Genomic DNA, 27,855 nt, shown 5'->3' with positions numbered 1-27,855 from the left:
GCGTGTGTGTGTGTGTGTGTGTGTGTGATTTAAAGACTGGAATGATGTCTGCTAAGAACGAACTACTCTTCGTTTTCCCCGCAGAAATAAAAATAACAAAAAGAGTAAATAAAACAATCACAGATAATAAAAATGTTATGAAGGAACAAACAAAACAGAAAGAATAATAAATATGAAGCCTCTCTTCCTCCAAACTAAAATTATAATAATGAATAAATAATGAGAAAAAATATAGCATCGAAGCAAAATGTGAAAAAAATGATAGATTAAATTTAAAAGAATATATATAAGCAGGAAAATAAAAAACAAAAATATAATTCAGAGAACAGCAACAGCTCTGGATCATTAACTTCCACTATATGTTAATGGCTTAAATTTGCCTCTATTTTTTAGAATTATATTTATTTGGCAGTACCAATTTAGATTTAAAGTATTCACAGGAAATTCCTTATTCTTGTAATATTTAAAATTTACTCAACTCTTCTATAAATTCAAACATACCAACAACAAAAAATATCTGGGGTTTTTTTGTAACAAAAATAAAGTAACGTGGTCTTCCACATTAAAAAGATTTTGTCTATTTATTTATTTATTCTTTCGCTTATCTTTTGTCCTCGTCGTTGTTATCATCGTCATTGTTGTCATCGGATTGTGGTACATTTAGAATATTATAGTATTTATTTTATTTGATTAAGCTTTACCTTTTTAGTTAGCCTTGTGCCAAATGAAGAAATTGTTACTGGTAATAGAATTGGGGTGATGAATTGTAGCGGCCTTTTGATGGGGAGGAGGTCGCAAAAAATGCTGGTGAAACTACCGTTTCAACCGATTGGCCAAGCACAGGACCAACAACAATAACAACAGCTACTATGACAGCAGTGGCAGTAGCGGCAATAGCGATAACAGCGGTACCAGCAACAGAAATATTAACAACGGGAACAAAATGCAGGGACAAGGACAGGATCCACGGCAACAAAACATCCAAAACAATTACCATAGCAACAGAAGACACAAAATGAAATGTTTCTGCAACATCATCATCCACATCTGTAATGAACTCAACAATCACTCTCCCTCGGTTTCTCTGTTTATTGGAACGGAACTACTTGAGTTCATCCAATGAAATACAAAGATAAAACTTGGGGACGATACACCTGAATTTCTTCTGAAAACCAATATACAAGAATACTTCTGTTTTAACAGGAACCAAGAATCTATGCAAAACTCCTGAAAAGAATTTCATGTGAACTAAAGCAAAACAGAAAGCAATGCATTAGCAGCATTAATCTATGTAAATGTGTTCTGTGGACCAACATGGACAGCGAAGGAAACCGGAAGCACAAGATTGCTCGTTCAATAAGTAATGACACTGTAAAGACTTGTGGGGTTTCATATTAACACAACTAGAAGTTCAGATAATATATCAATAAATAACCAGAAGGCTCCCGGAAACGTTAGAATTTCAAACTATAAAATGTATAGCAGGTAGAAGTAAGATGCATAAAGAAATACTCAGTTAAAATACTGAGGGAGAGGATAACATCTGTGAAGAGAAAAATCATCATATGACCTACTATTTGACTTTCTCAAGCTTGTAAAATTTTCCAAATAATGCCATCGAGTTTAAACATTTGGAAGCAGTTCCAGAAAAGCAGAGAGGACACTAGAGATGGTTATATGGCTGTAAATATCAATAATTGATCAAGCATATTATAATGTAAGAGCTTAAAGCAGAGAGTGAGTATAACCTGAACTGTTCACTGGTGGGCGTTGATAACATTTGCACTTTTTTGATCCTTTAAAGATTAGTCCAGAGTAAAGTACCACTAATAATAAGACGCCATGGGTTGATGATAAGCAATTGCGTCAATACTGACAAAAGGGCATTTCAAAAACAAACCCTATCTCTGTGAGAAGAGAATATTCCAATGCAAATTCCCTCACGCCACTAATTTTCTCTACGACGCCAACAGTCTTTAAGTAACATGGTAACCAGACTAGATTCGGGTAATAGTTGTATGGAAAGATTACCAGCCATCTTTTTTTTTTGTTTTGTTTATTGCAGATAAAAAAAAAACTAGAAACACTGCTATAGGCTGTACACTTAATTAATAGGTTAAGTGTTATGAGATCTGCGTAAAAAGTGCACCAATATTGCATCATCATGCATACCAAAAATAGACTAACAGATAATTAGAAATCAATACACCAGACAGAATATAACATATATATAGATGAAAAACGATTAGGTAAGAAAATTATAAACACATTAGATAAATAGTGAAAACTTAGCTATATACAAAAAAAGACGAGGCAATATACGTCAATATATTTGCTGTCCTGGCAATAAGTTATTGTTATATTCTCCACTGGACGCTAATTTTGGTAACAAGACTACACAAAAAGAAATCAGGAAAAATAATTGCATCATTTAGAATACACCACAAAAATCTGACCCATTTACTACGAAAACAGGGTTGTAGGGGTTTATGCAATTAGATATTGCATATAGGAATAACAAATTATCATAAAAACAAAACTAATACAAATAGCTATAAATAGAGATTTGGAAGAGGAGAAACATCAGTGGAAAGTGTAATGAAACCAAAAGAGTAAACTAAAAACGAGGTTCCAGAATGAGGTCAGAAATAGTTCCCTCGTGACCAATATCTAAAAATACTGAACAGAATGGAAACTGGCTCAGTAAAAGCCAAGCACTTCAGGAAATCCCAGAACTAAAAAGTAAGACTAAGGAATTCTTGATTATAACCCAACATCAAAGCTTTCAGACCAGAAACTACAAAAACACGTGGAGAGAAGTAGGATTTGCGGATGTTTGAAAGTAACCATTGACCACATTATCTCCATCTAGTTATAGTTAAGTGATAGAGTTGAAGCCTTCCTAAACTGGTGATTGCTGTAGCATTAAGCGTTACCAACAAAAAGGAACTGGTTTAAACATACAGCAACAAAATATCTTAGAGTACGTGAAAGCGGCTATAGCGTGGATTATGTCATCCTTATAGAAATGTAGCTAATCAGAAAAATAATTTTGTCGATATCTACGGGGAAAATGTGCCTCCGAAGTAAAGTCTCATTCCCAACAGACAATAAAATATCCCTAAATAATAAATTTGCGGATGTTTGAAAGTAATCATTGACCACATTATCCCCATATATTGAGAAATTTTCCAACTGTAAAAATCCGAAAACAAAGATAACCGAAATGCGGGTACTGAAATCAGAAACAATGATTATAAAAATGCTGTGGTGAGATTTTTTGACAAAATATGCATCGACAAATAACGAAAATTACAGAACGTACAAAAATAACACACGGTCATTGCTATTAGTACAACATAAAATAGAAAACTAAAATAAGATACAACACATTTCGAAGGCAGCGAGAAATGTCTTTTGTAGTGCAATGAAAACGCTACAGGGATGACTAGGTACTGAAGATCACAAAGCTATCGCTACTATTACCCATTGTTGATGAGATGAAATCAAGAGACTGGTGAGGCAAGACAGAATGTACAGTTGCTTCACAAGAGGAAATACGAACCATATGAGGGCCTTCTGACGAAAGGTGGAAAACCGTATATAGCAGGAATGTGATGACACACAGCAGCATAGACAACATCAACAGCTTCAAGAAGTGAAGACCATCACATCATTACAGCTACCACTGATTCCACAGAATCATGAATCGCAGCTCCGAGAAAAGCTAGAGAAGAAGTAAAAGCAGGCATAATCACCTCCTCCCCTGTGCCATCAACTCAGGGCTCCACCAAGAATGGCCATCAAAAACTAGTTCTGGTTCTCAAGCGCAATACTGGCTTGTTACAACACGTAGTAGTTTCGTATAGAGGCCTTACAGTGATGTAGGCTAGATGGAGAGTAGAGGAAATGATAGAAAAGCAAAAGAAAAGTCTCTATAAAAACAGTCTACTAGGAATACCCTGTTGAAGAGCGTGGTTGTTTGAATAAGTAGCGACAACATAATGCAAATGAACTGAAGGAGAGCAAAATCGAGGAAGAGATGGAAGACGATAGCAAAACACCACAAAGATAAACTTTGAGTGAGAAACACGCCATAACTCTATAACCACTGTGTATTTTCCTTATATTTATTATTCTCCCTTGCTGATACTCTTGGAGAAATTGTTAGAGTGTCAGAAAAATTGCGTTGCAGTATATGTGCTGGGGTTTTATTATTTAGCGTTTTGAGGTCTAATCCCACCAAGGACAGTTATGCTTTTCATCTTTTCGAGGTCAATAAAATAACATACTATCAAACACTGGGGAATTGATGGCATTCCGCTCACATCAAAGTTACTGACCTTGTATCTAAATCTAAAATTATTACGCTGGTAGAATTGTCAGATCGTTGGGAAAATGCTTTGCTGTATTTCTTCCAGTAATTCAGGTTTTGAGTTTCAATCCTGCCGTGGTTAGGTTTGGCTTTAATTTTTTTCCAGTTAATTACTGTTGTCGATGATAACAACTAACTCCTTTTTCCTTAAAAATTACTGGCTTTGTACGTAAATTAGAAATCATCATCATCATCATCCTCATCGTCGTCGTCGTCGTCGTCGTCGTCGCCGCCGCCGCCGCCGCCGCCGCCGCCGCCGCCGCCGCCGCCGCCGCCGCCGCCGCCGCCGCCGCCGCCGCCGCCGCCGCCGCCGCCGCCGCCGCCGCCGCCGCCGCCGCCGCCGCCGCCGCCGCCGCCGCCGCCGCCGCCGCCGCCGCCGCCGCCGCCGCCGCCGCCGCCGCCGCCGCCGCCGCCGCCGCCGTCGTCGTCGTCGTCGTCGTCGTCGTCGTCGTCGTCGTCGTCGTCGTCGTCGTCGTCGTCGTCGTCGTCGTCGTCGTCGTCGTCGTCGTCGTCGTCGTCGTCGTCGTCGTCGTCGTCGTCGTCGTCGTCGTCGTCGTCGTCGTCGTCGTCGTCGTCGTCGTCGTCGTCGTCGTCGTCGTCGTCGTCGTCGTCGTCGTCGTCGTCGTCGTCGTCGTCGTCGTCGTCGTCGTCGTCGTCGTCGTCGTCGTCGTCGTCGTCGTCGTCGTCGTCGTCGTCGTCGTCGTCGTCGTCGTCGTCGTCGTCGTCGTCGTCGTCGTCGTCGTCGTCGTCGTCGTCGTCGTCGTCGTCGTCGTCGTCGTCGTCGTCGTCGTCGTCGTCGTCGTCGTCGTCGTCGTCGTCGTCGTCGTCGTCGTCGTCGTCGTCGTCGTCGTCGTCGTCGTCGTCGTCGTCGTCGTCGTCGTCGTCGTCGTCGTCGTCGTCGTCGTCGTCGTCGTCGTCGTCGTCGTCGTCGTCGTCGTCGTCGTCGTCGTCGTCGTCGTCGTCGTCGTCGTCGTCGTCGTCGTCGTCGTCGTCGTCGTCGTCGTCGTCGTCGTCGTCGTCGTCGTCGTCGTCGTCGTCGTCGTCGTCGTCGTCGTCGTCGTCGTCGTCGTCGTCGTCGTCGTCGTCGTCGTCGTCGTCGTCGTCGTCGTCGTCGTCGTCGTCGTCGTCGTCGTCGTCGTCGTCGTCGTCGTCGTCGTCGTCGTCGTCGTCGTCGTCGTCGTCGTCGTCGTCGTCGTCGTCGTCGTCGTCGTCGTCGTCGTCGTCGTCGTCGTCGTCGTCGTCGTCGTCGTCGTCGTCGTCGTCGTCGTCGTCGTCGTCGTCGTCGTCGTCGTCGTCGTCGTCGTCGTCGTCGTCGTCGTCGTCGTCGTCGTCGTCGTCGTCGTCGTCGTCGTCGTCGTCGTCGTCGTCGTCGTCGTCGTCGTCGTCGTCGTCGTCGTCGTCGTCGTCGTCGTCGTCGTCGTCGTCGTCGTCGTCGTCGTCGTCGTCGTCGTCGTCGTCGTCGTCGTCGTCGTCGTCGTCGTCGTCGTCGTCGTCGTCGTCGTCGTCGTCGTCGTCGTCGTCGTCGTCGTCGTCGTCGTCGTCGTCGTCGTCGTCGTCGTCGTCGTCGTCGTCGTCGTCGTCGTCGTCGTCGTCGTCGTCGTCGTCGTCGTCGTCGTCGTCGTCGTCGTCGTCGTCGTCGTCGTCGTCGTCGTCGTCGTCGTCGTCGTCGTCGTCGTCGTCGTCGTCGTCGTCGTCGTCGTCGTCGTCGTCGTCGTCGTCGTCGTCGTCGTCGTCGTCGTCGTCGTCGTCGTCGTCGTCGTCGTCGTCGTCGTTAAAGGCGGCGAGCTGGCAGAATCATTAGTATGCCGGGCAAAGTGCTTAACGGCATTTCGTTCGTCTTCACGTTCTGAGTTCAAATTCCGCCGAAGTGACTTTGCTTTTCTTCTTTTCGGGGTCGATAAAATACGTACCAGTTAGGCACAAGGGCTCGATGTAATCGACTTACTCCCTCCCCTGAACTCGCTGGCCTTGTGCTAAAATTATTATTGTAGTTGTTGTTGTTGTCGTTGTTGCTATTATTACTTATGACGTCGGACAGTATCCAATACCATAATGTTGTTGATTGAAGATATTGTGTCTACCGGGCGGTGGGGTGTACTGTTTGTCAAGTCACAACAAAATCGTCAGACAGACAGTATGTGTGCTATTCCAAGAAATGCCGAATTTTGCAATACACCTAGATTGTAGGGTATTTCCAAAGTTTCCAGATGTTTCTTCAGGTTGGGGGTATTGAGCCCAAATCTCCGATGACAATAGGAGCTGCCGCATCTTGGTGACTTCAATTCTCAGGCCTCCATATGCATTGATCTTTTCTCTTTCTTTCATGATAGTATGTTGATCTCCTGGTACTGCTACGTCGATTATTGCGCACTCTTGTTTATCCCTCCTAAAGGTTGCTATATCTAGCCTTCGCTGCTCTAACACCTTGTCTGTCTGGAAATCAAAGTCCCAGAGGATTTTTGCCTTCCCTTATTTCTTCTTCTTCTTCTTCTTCGTATTATTATTATTATTATTATTATTATTATTATTATTATTATTATTATTGTTGTTGTTGTTGGTGTTGTTGTTGTTGTTGTTGTTGTTGTTGTTGTTACTATTCTTAAGCATCAATGAAACACTAGTGTCTATTAAATCGACTAGTCCCCTCCCCCAAAATTTCAGGCCTTGTGCCTATAGTAGAAGTTTTGCATGCTTTTGTACAGTGTCCGCGCATTGCTGACTTGTGGAGCTTTGTCAAGCAGTTATTGCCACGTGTAAGACGGATCCGGCTATCGCCTGAGTCCATTATGCCCCGCCTCCTTCCTTTGGTTGGGAAGGGAGGGCATGGCTATGGCAAAACAAGTTGTGCGGTGGACGCGATTGAAAGGGTTGAAGACGGGTACCTTCCTCTTTGGCCAAATCCTCATTGACTTTTTCAGGTTCCACCTAAAAAGGAGAATGAGGCTAGAGAGAGAGAGAGGTACTGTCGCCCAGTAATTTCGTTAGAAGGTGGGTGAATGTGACAAGAATGGCCCGCGTGAATCGGCCTACTCTAAGTGTGCGTCTGTAGGCCGGATGGAAGGGAGAAGAGAGGATGCCAAAGTCCGTGAAGTCTTTTTGGTCACCTAACGGTGGAACTCGCCCCTATTGGGAAGTATATAGTTGATTTCATCTCTTTGTTAATCGTTTTTTGTTTTTGTTGGCTGTTTACACGTTTAATTTCACTGTCACCCGTCTGTGAGTCAACCTCAGTTTTGTGTTCGGCCCTGTTGGCCAATAAAGAATTATTATTATTATTATTATTATTATTAATATCATTATTGTTGTTGTTGTTGTTATTGAGTTTATGAGAGAGCAGTGCATGTCATCAAAGTGACACTGGGGTAAAATATACGAAGCCCAGTATACCCACCATGACTACCTGTCTGATAAGGGTACACCAGACACATGCATCTCAACCATATGTGCGCGACATGTTGATCTCATATCAAGATTAATAGCGCATGACCTTGCAGGTGGAACCCAGTCAGAATTTTATTCAGGTCGAGTAGCCCATCTGCTCATAAGGTCCCTGAATAAGGGTTGTTTAAGGATGTTGAACGTAACACCCATATTTTCAGAGGTGAATTATCAAACCCCAAAGAATTCTTCTCAACCATTGGTTATGATGCTCCTCAACTACTTCTACTCGTGATCAGTGATGCACATATCGTTAGCCACTAAGGGACATGCTCAACTGGTTAAGGTCAAGCCACTGACAAGTAAATCTGTGGCATTCAGTAGAATATTTGCTGTAGCCCATCTTTTATACCAAAACAAAACAATGTACATGATAATCTTCCCAATCAATTAAGATGAGACTCCAGGAGAACCACTGCCTGGTACTGCATCAGGGCATTTGTAATAGTAATAATAATAATTATTATTATTATTATTACTGTTTTCATGAAGGCTGTGAGCTAACGAAATAGTTACAGCACGGGACAAATACTTAGCTGCATTTCGTCTAGCCTTACGTTCTGAGTTCAAACGACTTTTCCTTTTTTTCCTTTCGTGGTCGATAAAATAATTTCCAGTCGAGGAATAGCATCGATCTAATCGACGTACTACTTCCTCTAAAATGACTGGCATTGGGCCAAAATTTGAAAACATTGTTACGGTTTTCGTGATTTTACACGAGATATTAATGCACCACCCAGTCATGGCGAGATTGAGAAGGTTTGTATGCTTCATCTAATTCGTTGCAATATAAGTTTTTTAGTTGTTTCTCCTCGTCTTATCTTACAGTCAATCTTGTTTGTTAGGAAATATATTATAGAAGAGTTTATGCAACGTGTGAGCTGTTTTGATACTGACTTGTATACTTTTTTCAAGTGACTGTGTTCTGTACTTTAGTGGGATATATTATTTTGAAGTGAAGTCGAAAGCCCTTTTATGATATTTATCATTTTGTTGATGTTCTGTTTTTTCTGTCATAATCATTGGATCAATTATTACTGACTGCATTCAACTTTGCTCTTCATCTATCTAAGATGAATAATTACCAGTGATACTCTTCAATTGGTTATACTCTTCCATTATGGAAACTGACCCTTGTCCTAGCAAAACAAATCATCATTGTTTTTCTTTTGTTGTTTTTTTTTTCAGTAGTCATAAAGTTATTGCATTAATTCACTGCACAACCGAACATAGTTCCGTGTTCCTTCTCGTTTTGTAAGGGCTGCATTGCCTTCTCTTTTGTGTTTTCCCCTAATTCTTGATGAAATTGTCTCCGTTTGGTTTGAATAGCTTGCTTTGTTCAAAGGATCGTTGCCAGTTTTCATATCGATGGATTTCGGGCTATTTAGCGAGGATATCTTGTTTTAGGCGTTCTTTGATTTAAGCTAATTCATTTTTATGTTGCCTTTGTGTATTATTTCTCATATTTTAACTTTTGTCTTCATTTGCGTCTTTTTGTTGTTAATTTCAATAAGGCTTGAGAGACATTTTCTTTTATTTTCTTTCATTATATGATTTGTTTTCCATACTTTTGCTTGGGTTTAGATGTTTCCATATGACACGTTTTGAGGAAATACCCACTTCCCTTTGTAACTACTAAAATTGCTGCATAAATTATTTTATTTGTTCTGGTGATATTGATGTTCGTATCCGTTTCCATGAGTTTAAGATACCAGGTTTGCGTTTAGTCTTTTTTATTGTTGTTGCTATATTATTTTTATTGCTATTATATTTGGGAGGGGTTTTTCGTCGGTCCTTAGTAAAATCTTCTATCGAATTTTTAATTTTTTAACTATTTCCACCATTAGATTATTGTCACGTTCAATATTTCTAGCTTTAGAAATTTCCACTCTTAGATCTTTCTCATATTCACATCCATTCACTGGTGTAGTTCTAGCTTGGTTACTCTTCGTCAATATGTTGTAGGTATGCTGAGAGTTTCATTTCATCGCTTGTCATTTTTAATATCCATTTTCGTGATTGTTGAATTTCCATTAAAAACTCTCTCTTTTTTTTTCAAAGTGTTCAATTTCTATCTTGCTATATTTTGTAAATAACATACTTTCTGAAAAATTAGCTTCTGTGATGATATATAATGTTACTTTTACACTTTGATAATTATATTTTCAAACATTGTACGTTTATTTGGTACTGGAAATGTCATTTTTCAGTAGAGTAACTGTAATAATTTCTATGCAAGCGTCTATTTATCCTTCTTCTCTTATATTTATGGGAATTAAGGAGTTGTTTCCTACCGGTTATTTAGATTGTCACCATTTACAGTTATTACTCTTCCGAGTGCATATCTAGGCACAGCGATTAATTCCATTTGTTTGCTTTCACTCTCCTCAACCTCTTTTTCCATTTCTTGGTCCTTATATTTACATTAGCACTTCGGCTTCATTTTCGTTCGTTGTTTCGCCCAAGAGGACTCGAAATATTTTATATTTGTCGTTATACAAAGTACACATGATAGTTTTTAATCATGCTATGAAGAAATGCATGCTGCTTCTTTAAGATTCTTCCTTTTTACTTATTTTCATCGTTAGAAGTGGTGTGTGTCAAGTTATTATAGCCATGTAATTTCCACATACAGCGTTTGGTGCCTGCTCATAGTACATATTCTCAGTTTCGTATTGTAATCTTTGACAAATTACTCAATGAATGTATACACCTCAGAAATCAGTATAGATTCTGGAACTGGAACAATACGAAGAGGTATTCAGCTCAGAAATATTTGCAATAACATTAACAAACGCACCTCATGTTACAACTTCTTGTTAAAAGTATTAAATATTAAATGTTAAAGCATTAGAAAGGATTTAAAAATAAAAAGAACAGCAAAAATGAAGAATACAATATCTACCTCACTAGAAAATTAAGAACTTTAAAAAAAATAACTCTAACACTACTGACGTGAATACACCGAGCGAAAATGTATCCTACAACAGCAACAACAGTCGTGCTAACAGCTAAACAGTCATTTGCGAGTACCGTTACTAACTAACCATGAGATTTAAAATTTAAGCACGACCACATCATAGCAAGAATCAACGTTTTTGTTTTATCTGAAGACTGTACCCAACAGCGTGTTAGAATGAAATTAATGTACTTTTGCCCTATGGAGACGGGTTAATTTTAGCATGCCCTACAAATGAGATTTGAAAGAAACACTCGCCGAGGCAAAACGCTCAGCAATCAATAGAATTCCTCAGTTTTTTCGGGACAGAAGACGCGGTTCAACAAAAGACTACACTAGCAATATTCACACTCGTACATAAGCTTGTATCGCTGTAAATAGGTCAACAAATTAAAAGAGTAACAGTTGCGAATGTCATCAACGGTATTAAATCCTGAGCTCGTTTTTATCATTATAGCTCAATGTATGTAGATTGGCTGCATGCCGTTAACAAGGAACATTATGTCCACCACATGTGGGGTTAATATGGATTCGCAAGCCTTTATGACTCTTAAAAGAAAGCAAAAAGGAAAAAGATCGCAAAGAAGAGAGGGAAACTGTACCGAAAAGCGGGGTGATACCCACACTCTGTTCAACGTCATTGAAACCCTAAAAACATGGAAACAACGACATATTCAATAGACTAATCGATGCAGGGTTCAGCGATGAGATATTCGTCGAAGCAGACTTGGAAAGTACACAATAAAACATTCCGTTTAATAAGGTATTAGAAAATTGCGAACAGGCTAGCTATGAAGCGTAAAAGACTACCAAACTAAAATTTCCCACGTTTTCCAATCCAAAGTACCAAAAGCCCGTCACAATCGTGTTGTGCTTTGGTCCGACTAAGAGTGCTGGAAGTATTGTTAACATGCCTGACAAAATGCTTAGCGACATTTCGTCTACCTTTAAGTTATGATTTCAAATTCCGCTGTGGTCGACTTTGCCTTTCATCCTTTCGGGGTCGATGAAATAAGTACCAGCTGAGCACTGAGGTTGATATAATCGACTAGCCCTTTTCCCCCAAATTTCAGGCGTTGCCTATTGTAGAAAAAGTTATTATTATTGTTCACGCTGCTTCTTTACAGTTACTGTTGCTACTGCCGTTTTGCCACGAGCAGACGGCTGTAACTGAGCACCCGAATGAACATGAATTTCACCAGTTTCTATTTCGCAACAATTCTAGTTTTTGTATTTCTGTTATACTTCAGAAAGAGTGATTGTCCATACCTTTTATTTCAGTAGAGAAAACGGGCTATTGTTTGGACATTTCTACATAGACTTTTATTTATTTGCCTGGAGAATCGGTAGGTATCTTGTGCAAATGTGGAACACCGTACATTTTCAAAGATTCGCGAAATGTGTCGCATCGTAGATTTTCGAAGCTTACTTTGTTGAAATTGTGTAGATATAAAAACATGAATTTATAAATTTATGTTAATAAATAATAACAATGTGACAAACATTTACAATTCTGAACATAAGTGCTAAAAACATTTCCTAAGAAAGCGAGGAAAATACACTTGAACACTTTAGTGATAGATGGAATTTTCACAAACAAACAATAAAATTTGCCGTGCGGTTGTAGTGAGCCAGGAAGAAATTGTAAATACAGGACAGCACTCTGAAAAAGAAAATTCAGGAATATGGTAGAAGAATACCAGGACTATATCTGTCTCATGTTCGATAATTTCATTGAAGAAACGACTATGAAAAAATTAACATCCCTGAATACATTAATCCCTCGCTATATCGCTGTTCACCTATCACGGTTTATTATTTAATCTTACGTCGATTCCTCCGTGTTGTTGTCTTGCATTTATAATAAGATAAATATATTCAAATTATTTAAAAAATGATAAAATAATATACAGTACTGTTTCTAGTTCGCGGATTTTCACCTATCGTGGGGGGGGGGGGCTTTGGAATGAAACATCCGCGATATTCGAGGGATTACTGTATATAGATAATCTTTTCTACTCTAGACACAAAGCTCCAGTACGCAACTGGTACTTAATTCATCGACCCCGTAAGGATGAGAGGCAAAGTCGACCTCGGCAGAATTTGAACGCAGAACGTAAAGACAGACGAAATACCGGTAAGCATTTCATCCGGCGTGCTAATGTTTCTGCCAGCTCGCCGCCTTACTGTATATAAATAATGAAAATGAAATGAGAAAAATGAAAGCAAAAATAACTAAGATAATACGTGCCTTGACAACGTTTATATAACATAGTTATATATATAAACAAAAATGTAAGAATAATAAACATAGAAGCTACAGAAGCAAAAACAAAACGTGAATCCGGAGAGACAGCTTTCCACTGTGCGGTGGCAGCGCCAAAAGAGAGTGTAATGTGGACAAAACACTAATAAGAAATTAAGATAGACATCCTTTCTAGACACTGTTCGTATTAAACTCACCTTTCGTTTGGAGTTAATAATTTCAAAGAACGCCGAATCAGAAATGCGCATTTCAATATTTTTGTATTATGTTCGCATCAAAATAAAGTGTCAGAATTCATTATAATCTTGACTCACCCGGCAATCGTAATATTTATTGCTGCTTGAGTAATCCATCAACATAGATTATCTGCTTTTAAATAGATTTGGTTTTATTTAAAATTGTTTTGCGTTCAGTTTCCTTTATAACCCTGGATCCTGTTTGTTTTGTTGTGTTTGCCTTCATGGTTACTTCAAAAGCTGGAGATCCTTAGCATCACGCTTGTCCGAATTAGTAAACAGAACCTGATGAAACACCAGATGGACTAGGAGAGAAATACTTCACTGATTGAAGAGGTAGGGGTGGGCATATATATCGAACACAAAAATGCTGTTAGAACTTATATCACACGTCTATATAGAGCTAAGGGATCGCTTTTTAAAGACTAGGAGAGACCTAATGTTTGCCTAAACTGGACGATGTTCACCTGCAATTTCGGAACAATCAATTTGCAGATGTAGATGGAAGTGAAAAGTGGTCGAAATCGAATTTCATCCTGACACTACCAAGGTAGGAAGACAGGGGTTACTCACCACCGTCTAGATTGTTGCACAACCCTTAGTTCCCCCCCCCCCCAGTATGGAGCAGTTAATGTTTAATTATTTTTGATAAATTGTATTATCATTTTAGAATCCCCTTCATGATTATTATGTTTCTGTGTGGGGGAATGTATGAGCATGTGTGAGCGTATGTGAGTGTGTATGAGCGTGTGTGAATGTCATATGTGTGTGTGTGTGTGCGTGCGCGCGCGCATGTACGTACAACCCAACATAAGGCTTTACCTATTTTGCGTGGAACATTTTCTATTATATGTAAGGGGCCCTGGTAACCAATAAAGAACGAAAAATAATAATAATTACTATTATTATTATTATCATTATTATTATTATTATTATTATTATTATTATTATTATTATTATTATTATTATTATTATTATTATTAATGGTGGTGTTGTATTTTTTTATTGTTATTGTGGACGATGTTGATATCATTAATATTATTACTGTTATTATTTTGTGATGGGGAAAGTTTTAAAAAAATAGCAAGAAGGAAATGCTATTACATAATTTGCCATTTCTGCAGAATTATCTAGATTGTTTATTTTGATATTTATAAAAAAACAGTTTTCTATAATACGTTTTATTTTTGTTATTTTTGCGTCGATAATGGTAGAAATAGTTCTAATTCACTTCTGTTTGCTTTTGTATACACACACAGGCACACGCACGCAAGCACGCACACATAATATATACGGCGGTATGTGTATACATGAGCGTGTGAAAGTATATACATACATAAACATATATATGAATATGAATGCAAGAAAATAGGTTTGCACATTTATGTGTGTGAATATCTATGCACACGTAAATATGCATGTATTTGTATGCATATACAAACACATACATGTGTATGTATATACATACATATACACACATGTATATACATACATACATACATACATACATACATACATTCATACATACGTATACTACATTTAACCCTATTATCTTGCAGCTCACATCATACCTCTCCTTCAACGCAAATATTTCTAGATTTAACCAAAACTTCTTGTCTCTTTGCCAGAATTGCAGTGGAATTCTTATTGGTCGATGAAATACTGTATTTTGCTTCTCTGTTTTTCTTGTTATTCAAACGTTTTCTCTCTCTAACTCTCTTTCCCTCTCTCCTTCTTTCTCTCTTTCTCACTCTCTCTCTCTCTCTCTCTCTCTCTCTCTCTCTCTCTCTCTCTCTCTCTCTCTCTCTCTCTCTCTCTCTCTTTCTCTCTCTATTGCTGGTAGCGATTAATGTCTCAATAATAATAATAATAATAATAATAATAATAATAATAACTATTATCATCTACCTACTCATCATCATTTTTACTATTACTATTATTATTATTATTATTATTATTATTATTATTATTATTATTATTATTATTATTATTATTATTATTGTACGAATATAATTTATTATTACTTCTACTAACATTATCATTATTACTTAGAGACAGATGTGATGTTGACGCTGTTGGAAATGGGATGTTTAGATTTACATCGCTATAATGAGGCACATATTTGTATATACACAGGTACACACAGACACACCTATATATATTTATATATATATATATATATATATATATATATATATATATATATATATATATAGAGAGAGAGAGAGAGAGAGAGAGAGAGATACATATATATATATATGTATGTATATATGTATACATACACATATATACATATACATGCACACACACATATTTATATATATATATATATATATATATATATATATATATATATATATATATATATATATATATATATATATATATATATACATAAATATGTATATGTTTATGTGTGTGCGTTGTCAATCAAATGCTCTAACGAATTATGCATACATATACACACATATACACACACATAAATACACTTGCACATACATGCTCATATAGGCGAATGGAGGGAGAATTCTCTTAATGCGTGTGCGTGTGCCTAACCATAATCTTCCAGACGGTGAATATTTGAACGATTACAGACGCGTTTTACGCGTCTGTAGAACTACAAGTGATGGATATTTTAATCAACATCCACACGCGCGCACGCACACAAACCCATGTGTGTGTCCATGTATTTTCATAACGTTTTAGTGTATACTCTATAGTTGATATCACATTCAATACCTTGTGTTTCCTGATAGTAAGGCATGTCTGTCTGCATTCTACTGTTTGGGAAACTCACTGAGAGCCAGAACACATTTGGCTGACTGATACCTTATACGTTCTCACGGAATTAACTCCTCTTTTTTTACGATCGTCATTACTAATATATGTGTGTATATAATGTGTGTGCATGGGTGAGTATATGTATGAATATGTGTGTGTGTGTATGTGTGTGTATGTATGTATGTATGTATGTATGTATGTATGTATGTATGAATGTATGCATACATGTAAGTTTTATGTAGAGCAGACACGACATTCAATTCTACGCGATGTTACAACTCTCTTTTGTTATATATTTACACACACACACACACACACATACACACACACACACACACACACACACACAAATACACACACACACACACACACATACATACATACATATATATATATATATATATATATATATATATATATATATATATATATATATATATATATATATGTATGTACATTTATTTTTATGCATGTATACATATGAAAATATTTATACAGTTACATCCAGACTTTCACTCGCACATAGTTATATATACATACTCATGACCATACAAAAGCGTGTATACCTGCTTGCACGTGTTGAAACCATTTACTTTAGACAATTATAGTCTTAAGTCGACTTTGCCTTTCATCCTTTTGGGGTCGATAAATTAAGTACCAGTTACTCACTGGGTCGATGTAATCGACTTAATCCTTTTGTCTGCCCCTGTTTGTCCCTTCTATGTTTAGCCCTTGTGGGCAATAAAGAAATAATAAAGAAATAAGAAACTTTAACATGAAGTTACATAGCCAAAGGAGTTCCTGCTATGCTACACCTCACCTTACTTTTATATTCTTGTGTGTATAACAATTTGTTATTGCCGTTATTGAGCCCTGTGTGAGCTCTGATGACATCTCAACCGTGATCGTTCAGTTTTTCATGTATATTCAGTGAATCTAGAACATTATCCAATCATTCCAATTTAAGAAAATAGGGTGCTACTTGAGTGGTTTTGGTACCTATTTCTAACAAATCTTGTGACATCTGTAGAAGTTCTCTCGTTTCGCTTATGCGGATATCAGTTGTCGATGATCAATTTGATCGTGGCTTCCGAAGGACATTACAGAAATTCGCCAGGGTTTTGGGTAGAGTGGCTGAATGCTGGTTCCGGGTAACTCTGCAGGTCCGGCAATGCCACCAGCTAAGAGTACTCGAGAAAGCATGTAGAACACCAAAATTGTTCTGCACGCATTTGCCCAGTGTGCAGATAGCTGATCTGACAAATCAGGTGTATTCGGACAGTTGTTATCATACGTGAAACAGATCCGATTATTAGCCGAGTCCATTGTGTACATGATGCTGTCATCTAGCAAACAATTATTTTCTGTCTTTGATTATGACAATAGGGATAGTTTGGTACACAATATTGAAAGAAAGGAAGACAGCACTTTTCTTCTGTGTTTAAGCCCTCATTAACATTTTCAAGCCATCAAGAGTGGAAAAGGAAATTCTGCTTCCTATTTTCTTCTTTTTGGTTCCCTTTATCTTTTTTCCTCTTTACCATCCTTCTCTTCCCCCTCCGCTTTCTACTACTATTTCTAATTCTCCTTCATTTTTTTCCTTCTCCTCCTACTTGTTCTCTGACTCTTTCTTTGCTTCCCCTTCCTTCACTTTTCTCTTCCCCACTCCTCTTCCATTTTCCCTTCCTTATCCACCCCCTCCTTGTTGCTGTCCTCCTCCTTCTCCTCTACCTCATCATTTTAATCCTCATCATTATTCTCATCATCATCATCATCATCATTATTATTATTATTATTATTATTATTATTATTATTATTATTATTATTATTATTACTTCTTTTTCTTCTTCTCTTCCTTCCGTAATGTCTTTATTCTCCCCGTCTTCTGCCATCCTCCACCATCAACGCCATGAACCTGGCATGCTGAGAAAACATATTCATCATCCATTAAGGCGCTAATTCCATCCCCATTTTATAAACATTTCAAAACACATTAGTTGATAAGCCAATTAAAAACGTCTAATACGTAACACAAATATTACGAAGAACAAAAATATATTGTTTCTGTCGTTCTGTACCCCACCTCACCGCTCATAGGCACCCCATAACTGCCCATCATAAGCACGGCACTCCCTACTACCCACCACAATACGCTGCCACACATCACTAGTAATTAATTCCATGCTGCTATGGCAAGGCTTCCATGTTTTCTTAATTCTCTATAAGCATGTGTCTGTGTTTATCTCTTTCTCCTCCTCCCTCTTTCTCGCTTTCGGTCTCTCTCTCCATATATATAGAGAGAGAGCGGGAGGGAGAGAGTGAGCTATGTTTGTATATGTGCGCAACAGTGTGTGGTTTTAAGTGCGCTATGCAATTATGAGTATGCTTTGAAAGGTTTAGGTTAATGGAGATTGCGCTGCTCTGATGATAATCTTTATTTATTTCATTAAGAGTCAGGTGATATTTGGATCCATTTTCACCCACCATTATTAAATACCAGTCATATACTAATGAATTTTCTAGTGAAAACAGCTCACTCTACTGATGTAAGAAACTATTATTATTACTGTTATTTTCATGTACACACAACAGATTAAACAGTTGGAAACGCAAACTTCCTAACATGGGGCTACAACAAGTAATCTTAGATGCCAAGAGCCCTCCTAAGTATCCTAGCTGTCCCTAATAGCACTGTTTTCTGGAGCTGTATTAAACTGATTTTTATGCCTATTTATTCTATCCATCAGTTCAAATATTTAGGGATAGTTCCTAATGTACCAATAACTACTGCGATACATTTTACCCGCACTTTTTATAGTCCCAGTAATTCAATGGCTAGGTCCTCGTACTTTAATATATGTTAATATTGTTCTTGAGTGAGCGTACAGTGCATGCCATCAAAGTGATACTGGGGTACAAATATACGAAGCCCAATATACGCATCATGACTACTCGTCTGATAAGGGTACACCAGGCACATACTTCAAAACCATGTGTGCGTGACATGGTGATCTCATATCAAGATAAACAGCGCATGACCTTGCAGGTAGGGGCCAGTCAGAACTTTCTTCTGATCGAGTAGCCCATCCACTCAAAAAGTCCCTGAATAAGTTTTGTTTTAAGAATGATGAACAAAACACCCATGTTTCATGGGATGAATTATCCAAACCCCGAAGAATTCCTTTCAACACATGGCTATGATGCTCCCCAACTACTTCTGCTCGTAATCAAAGATGCACATATTGTCAGGCACTAAGGGACATGCTCAACTGGTTAAGGAAACACAACTGACATGGAAATCTGTAGAGTTGAGCAGAATATTTGCTGTAGCCCATCTTTTACACCAAGACAAAACAATGTACATGATAACACTTCCATTCAGTTAAAATCAGAAGCCAAGAGGAGTCATTGCCTAGTACTGCATCAGGGCAATTTATTATTATTATTATTATTATTATTATTATTATTATTATTATTATTATTATTATTATTGCTGTTGTTGTTGTTGTTGTTATTCAGTAGTCTTATTTTTATAACGTGCTTTCACCGCACTACCGAACGCAGATCTGCGTGCCTTAGATATGAGCTGTGGTATGTTGTGATGCTCTTATTTTTACTATACTGAAAGTGTTTTTCGTAGGATGTGTGCAGTGCCTAGCAGTGCTATTTTCTGTATGTTATATATACTTATTAGTCCTGATGTTTTTGTTATGTATTTGTCTGAATATTTTTTGTAGCATACTTAATGTGCCTACTATGATAGGAATTGTTTCTATTTTTAGACTCCACATTCGAGTTACCTCTATTGCCAGGTCTTTGTATTTTGAAAGTTTCTCCGTTTCTTTCAGAGAAACATTGTTATCTTTTGGTATTGATATAGCGATTAGAAAGCTTTTTCTTTTCTTAGTGATCTCTGACAACTATATCCTGCCTCTTGGCCTTAATTTCTGAATTAATGCAACACTTGTAGTTACACCATTCTCAATATGGGAACTGTCGAGTTTGTTGTTGACAGGATCTATAACATGCGGAATCACTTTTGTGGAATGTCATCGTATTTCCCTAACCAAATCCTGATATTTCCTTATTTTCTCCCGTTCTTTGACCATTACATTCATGTCCGCAGATATAGCCACATCTATGATGGTGCACACTTTCCCTTATCATGAACTGTAATCTGGTCACATGGCATGAATTTTGTGATCAGCTTGTACATTAAAATCCCATAAAATCTCGTATTGATCGTTCTCTATTACACTTTCCGGTTGATGTTCCTATCATTTTCTTCCTACTTTAAATATGTTCTAGTGTAATATCTTTACCATACAGTCGTATCTGCGTCTATATGCTTTTTATGCCAAAGGACGACAGGAACTTATTGTGTGCATAATGGATTCCTCTTTCTCATTACATACTCTACACTTTGCACTTCTTACGGATTTATCTAATTTGGCCTTAATGGTATTCGTCAACAATGAGTGCCTTTGAGCCTTCTGTTTCTTTCTTATGGTCTCCATTCTTCAGCCATAACCAAGACCCCTCTACCATGACATCCTGCGATTATCTGAGATGCCAGCTGTTTAGTCCTTTCTCAGTCCTTCTTTGTTTGTATTCCGTTGCCGTCTCCACGGTTTCTTTCCCCTCCCCTCTGGCAACTGAAATCAGTCTTTTGGGGTTGCTTCTCACATACTCTTGTATGTCTCGTTTTGTCATCTGCACATAGTCTTCTATTTATATCAGTTCTCTCCACCTCCTTCCGTGGTAGGTATAATGTACCGACACTGTCTCTGGAATGTAGCAACCTGAACATGAACGTTGTCTTTCCGGTTTCACAGTCTGTTTATTAATTCTTCCTTAGTCCAGTTCAAGAAAGTAGCAGAATATCTCATTAAAGACCGCTCACGTGTTTACTGTTGAGACGCTTTTCCTTTGAACCTTTTCCTTTGAAGCTTTGAGCTTAGCACCTTTTTTTACTCTCCTGAGATATTCGTTTCTCACCTTCTCTTTCATTTCTTGGCAGAGAATTCTACCCTCTTCCAGTACATCTTGCTCGGATCGATGTCTTATTTGGGAATTTAATTCATTCTGACTTGGATATTTTCCCTCTCTTTATCAGTGATCACACATTTATCTATTCCAAACTTCATAGCAATATTATCACTCGCAACTCTAATGTACTAGTGAATCTAAAACTTTCTCACTTTCGGCAACTAATTTTCGGCTGTCTATAAAATAGAGGTGGTTTATTTTCTCACCACAGCTAAATCCGTAACATTGTTTAGCTTCTCTCAGGGTCAATATAAGAGGAATAAGGGCAACTACGAATAGCAGTGGTAAGAGTATATCACCTTGGAATATTCCCCTACTTATGTTGACTTCACTGATTGGCCAGACGTTAGGATAGTTCTCCATTTTGGCATACTGTTTTGTAAGAGCTGGACATTCTGAGCTATCCCAAATATCTTGATGTATTTTAGGATCCATGCATGTAGCACACTATCATATGCCTTTCGGTAATCGATTCATTCCGTTGTTAGGTTTTTCCTCCTGTATTTTACCTCTCAGGGTACTTACTGATAATAGGTCGTTTGTTCCTTTAGAGCTTTGTCTGCATCACATTTGTGTTCTTCTGGTAGCGGATCTCCCTCAAGATATTTGTATATCCTTTGCAATAACACCTGTTAGCAACTCCCACTATAGTGGAAAGCAAGTCCTGGTCGATAGTTATTTGCTGTATTTCCTTTCTTTTGATCTTTCAATATCAGAAACGTCCTACCTTTCGTCATCCTTTAGGAGTGTCTCCTCCTGTCTCAATACAATTACTTAGTTGTGTTCGCATTCTATCATGAAGCGCAGAGAAACGTTTTAGCCAAAATCCGTGAACCAAATCTGATCCAGGAAATTTCTATTTTGGCATCCCTTTCAAGACATGTTTCAACTTTTCTCCTCTGCTATTTATTTATGCTTCTCAATTTTGGCAAATCTGCGTCATTTGCCTTTTTCTTTCTTAACCATTCTGCATCACCATCATGTTTCACTTCGGGGTACCAAATGTTTCTCCAGTATTCCTTTGTCTCTTCCATGTTAGGCGGTACGTTTACAGTAACATTTCCATTCAGTTCCCTGTAAAATCTATATTGATCTTTTTGGAACAACTTATTTTTTTCCGAACCGTTCAATCCTGCTATTGTATCTCCTGATCTTGACAGCTTTCAGTATTATCCTTTGTTTTAATTCTTCCATTACACTCTTTAATCATTTTTGGTTCCAATCAGTACTTTCTTTGGATTGTTTCATGGAATCTAGTTTGTATTATATCCCTGTGGCTAAGAATCTCTACCCTCATAAGAACTTTTTCGCTATTGGTCTATCTGTCCCTGTAATTGCCTTCACCACTAGGATTCGATTTGTTTTTCATTCTTTTGGGGTTGTAATATCTTCACTACAAGTCTTTCCGTTACTACCACTGCTACAGCATATATTAAGTTGTTGGTTATAGTGATATCATGACTTCTGATCTTGCCCACCATTTGTTTAGCTATCTGTATCCTCTTTCGTTATTTTATTTTATTTTATTTTTTTCTTGATGGTAAAACTTTATCTTTCATCTGACTGGATAATGTCGTGTAGTCTACTGGCAGTAATCAGCTCTTTATTAGAAACGTTATTTTCTGTTTCCTCGTGTACAGGTAGCGGTCCCTTGGAACGTAGCATCTGGACTTCCATGTATTTGCATTCAGGGTCATTGACATTGATATCTTTTACATTGTTATTTTCTGTCTAGAAGACACTGCGATGGATTTCATTTAACTGTACTTCTGTTACATCTTACTTAGTCGCTTAGTCTCTATCGGGTGGCATCAAACATTCCCTTTTCAAGATTTATATCTCCCATTCTTTCCATAGAGCCAAATCTGCTAGGTTCACTTCGTCACTTCGGACGTTACATTCCGTCACAGTTGCATTCAGTCTAGTCCTGTCGTTTTTCCCTCCATTCTTCCGTAATGCAGTACCCAGATGACAACCGGGTCTACTCTGTTGTACAGTAACCCACCTGCCGAGTGAGAGATCTTCGCCGTTATCAGCTCCAACCTCATTCACACCGTTGTTCAATGCATTTGTATTTGACACATTCACTCATAATGAGGGGTATGGTAGTGTTTTATTTAGAGATCATCTCTAGAGGGATCGCCCATGAACTAGACTTAACACCACCAGGTACCAAATTGATTTTTCATGGTCCCTGGATGGATTACAGGTACTACTACTACTACTACTACTACTACTACTACTACTACTACTACTACTACTACTACTACTATTATTATTATTATTATTATTATTATTATTATTATTATTATTATTATTATTATTATTATCATCATCATCATCATCATCATTATTATTATTATTGAGTGAGAAAGCAGCGCATGCCAACAAAGTGTACAAATATACGAAGCCCAATATACCCATCATGACTTCTCGTCTCATAAGGGGACATTAGGCACATGCATCACAATATGTGCGCAACATGGTGGCATCATATCAAAGTAAACAGCGCATAAACTTGCAGGCGGAAGCACAGTTAGGTTTTTTTTTCAGGCTTAGTAGCCCATACCGCTCAAAACGTCCCTGAATAAGGTTTGTTCAAGTATGATGTACGAAACATCCAGGGGTGAATTATTCAAACCCCGAGGAATTCCTCACAACACATACGCATATCATCAGCCACAAAGAAACATACTCAAGTGGTAAAAATCAAGCAACTGACAAGCAAATCTGTGGTATTGAGCAGAATATTTGCTGTATTATTATTATTATTATTAATTTGTGTTTGACTTTTGTTTTGCATTTGTACAAGTTGGATCCAAGTCTCACCCAGAGACCTCAAGAGACAACAAGTTAGAAGTTCATGTAGGTGTTATGCCTAGGGTACCATATATTTGGTTTTGTACAGTTTTGTTCAAGTGAATGTTTAAGAAACCATAAGAAAATTATGTGTTTGCTTTAAAATTTGAGATCACATAGACAGTATTTTACGTAGGATATGGGCAGTTCCCATGAGCACTATCTTTTGAACTTCAGCCATTTTGGGGTTTCCTGGTATCTGAGCTAGGTAGTAATCAACCCGTTTCGCTGTCATTCCCAGGGCACCTATGACAATAGGTATTGTTTTCGTCTTCAGATTCCACATTTTGCTAATTTCTATTTCAAGATCTTTATATTTGCTCAGTTTTTGGTAGGTCTTGACAGATACATTTATATCGATTGGGACAGTCATATCAATGAGGAGGCATGATTTTTGTCTGAAGTCTTTCAGTATGATGTCTGGCCTATTTGCGTCTATCTTTCTGTCAGTTTGAATGGTGAAGTTCCAGAGGAGTGCAATGTGATCATTTTCAAGTACTGGGGGTGGTTTGTGTTCCCACCAGTTTTTATCATGGGGCAAGTCCAGGTTTTTGCATATTACCCAGTGAATATATTGTGCAGCTCTATCATGCCTGTTGAGATACTCTGTAGGCGCAAGCAGACTGCACATGGAGACAACATGATCGATGGTTTCATTTTGTTGTTGGCATATACGACATAATGGGGAGCTGCCGTTCTTTAATATGTTGGCCTGGTAGTTCTTTGTAGGTAGGCATTGATCTTGGGCTGCTATGATAGACCCCTCTGTTTCTGATTTCAAGCCAGAGGCCATTAACCATTGGTGGGTAAGGGCTTTGTCAATATCTGCATTATTCGCTCTCTTTGGGTATTTGCCATTGAGAGGTTTTCCATGCCATTTTTCAGTCATAATAGCTAAGGCAGCAATTTTAGCACGGGTTTTCAAGCGCTTAGCTTTTTCTGCAGGTGTTTCTAGTTCGTCTAATTATTGAATTTGTTGCAATTGGAATTCACTTAGATTATTATTATTATTATTATTATTATTATTATTATTATTATTATTATTATTATTATTATTATTATTATTATTATTATTATTATTTATTGCTTTGCACAACTTCTAAGGCTGGAGATGTATAACAGTGCCAGCTGTTCATTACCAGTGAACTAAGGTAACACCCCTTATTTTTCGAGCACCATCCGGAGTATTCGAGCGGTTCCAAGCAATGCTATTTTCTGCAAGTGTTCCACCCTTATTGCAGCCCCTATTTGTTCCATGTACTTCTCAAGATATTTACTCACTGTTCCCAGGGCTCCGACAATTATTAGTAATACTACCACCTTTTTCGGCGACCAAAACTGCTTAACCTTCCACGCTAATCTGTCATATCTATCAACTTTTCTTTCTTCCTTATCGCATACTTTGTTGTCAGCTGGGCATGCTATATCTATGAACCAGCATTGTTTGCTTTCTTTCTTAATCAACGCTATGTCTGGTTTCCTATTCTCTATCTCATGGTCGCACTGAATCATAAAATCTCACAGGATGTTTGCATTATCATTTTCGATGATGCCTTCGGGTTTATGTTTGTACCACGTTTTTGCTCTGTGAAGGCCATACTTGTTGCAAAGTGTCCAATGGACAATCCTTGCTATATTGTTATGACGTATCTTATATTCTTTCTGGGCTAGTGGCGTACATTGACTAGTAATATGCCATACGGATTTACCATTTTGGCCACTAATTCTGCACTTATTACTTTCTGATGCGTTGTCCATTCTGTATTTGATATAATTGGTTCTTATTGCTTCCTCTTGGGTAGCACAGATTACAGCCTCCCTTTCCGGTTTTAAATCACTTTTAGTCATCCATAGCCATCTTTTTTCTCTGTCTGTCTTATCTTCAAGATCTCTATGAAATTGTCCATGCATTCTTTTCTTTACCCATCCATATTTTCAGTTTCATTCATTCTCAAGTCCTATTACAGTGCTTTATCTATACAAGCTTGACCTTCTTACTTCCGATAACAGTTGTACTGTAGCATTTTTTACATACCATGCTATGTGGTTTTTTTCTGCTCTAATGCTGTGTTCGCATCCAATCAGTCCTCTTCCCCCTCTTTTTCTTGGTACATACAGTCTGTTTGTGTCACTTTTTGGGTGGAGTATCCCATATCTAGTCAGCAACTTCCTTGTCTTTCTGTCTAAGCTGTTTAGTTCGTCTACTGTCCATGTGATTACCCCTGCAATTATTATTGTTATTATTATTATTATTATTATTATTATTATTATTATTATTATTATTATTATTATTATTATTATTATTATTACTATTGTTGTTGCTGTTGTTGTTCTTGTTGTTGATGTTGTTGTTGTTGTTATTCAGTAGTCTTGTTTTCATCAGGTGTTTTCACTGCACCACCGAACACAGCTCTGTGTGCCTTGGATATATGCTGTGGTTTGTTGTTCTGTTCTTAATTTTACTGTATTGAAAGTGTTTTTTTCGTAGGATGCGTGCGGTGCGTAGTAGTGCTACTTTCTGTGTGTTATATATACTTGTTGGTCCTGGTGTTTTTTCTGTATTTGTCTGAACATTTTTTATCATATCTAATGCGCCTATTATGATAGGAATTGTTTCTGTTTTTAGACTGAGGTTTGCTGATCTTTGTTTTTATTAAATGGCTACTTTCTGAGCAGTTTTAATCAGCATTTCGGCCTCCTGTTTCAGGTTTCTATCCGTCAGCCATAGCCAGCATTTTTTTACTTTCAACATCCACAGTTTGTTTGCATGAATTAGCCATGTAATTCCATTTGTTTCCATCTGCTCGTTCTCTTGTTCTTTATTCTGTCCTTGAACTCTCCCACAGTTTCAATAATTTTGGGTATCTCTGGCTACCGATAGTATGCTTTCTTCATTCTGCATAGCATTATTTTCAACACCAACATCAACGTATTAACGGTGTTTTCTGCGTTTAATAATCCTGTGCCTCTTTTCTTTCGTAGTAGGTAGAGTCTGTCGGTATTATACTTAAGGTGGTTTGCGTAACGCATTGTGAGCAGCATCCAGTCCTCCCAGCCAAGTGCTGTACCTCGACTTTTGTCCGTTTTATAAAGAGAGCATAGTATCTTCATACTGTAATAGCCCATGTATTTATTGCTTTGAGGATATTCCTGTCATTTAATTTTGTTTTGAGCACCTCCTTAATTCTCCTCTTGTAATCTTTAGAGATTTTCTCTCTCATTTCTACTTCCATTACCCTATCATCTTGCAGTAGTCCTAGGTATTTGTGTACATCATTATTTCACTGCAATATAATGATAGTGGTAATTTTAAGCCATCAGGGCTTATCTTCCGGCATCTCTTCCTAATTAGCACATTTCACTTATTTATACTAACTTTATTCTAATATCCTTGCTGAATACTCTTACTGTTTGGATTAGGGAACGTTGGCGTTCCAGGTCTTTTTTTAATTTTTGCCTAGAGTCTGAGGTCATCTATGCAAAGCAAATGATTTATTCTCACCTTGGTCCTGGCAAGCTCATTGGCAAAAGAAACGTAAGGAAACATGAAAATGCGCAGTGAGATTTTCCTACTATATCTGTCTGGGGGTGGGGTTACCGCTATGACGAAGAATAGCGGAGAGAGCAAGTTCCCGTGGAAAATCCCGCTGCGTAGTTTCATATTTCTTAACGCTTCTTTTGCATATGTCAGTTCTGCTGCCCGGTTCTCATTGCTTTTCCCAAAAAGCTGTTTGTCTTCACATTGACTTCGAGTATCTACAGGCACTCCATGAGCTTCCAATGTGGAAGATTATCGTAAGCATTCCTGCTTCTATCCAGCCAACAGGCAATTATTTCTTTCTTACTTCGAGCCTTACATTTGAACAAAATAATAAAACATATTGGATAACGT

This window comes from Octopus bimaculoides, chromosome 5 (genome assembly GCF_046866305.1).
Source record: "Octopus bimaculoides isolate indiv1 chromosome 5, ASM4686630v1, whole genome shotgun sequence".
Lineage (NCBI taxonomy): Eukaryota > Metazoa > Mollusca > Cephalopoda > Octopoda > Octopodidae > Octopus > Octopus bimaculoides.
This window is presented reverse-complemented; position numbering follows the sequence as displayed.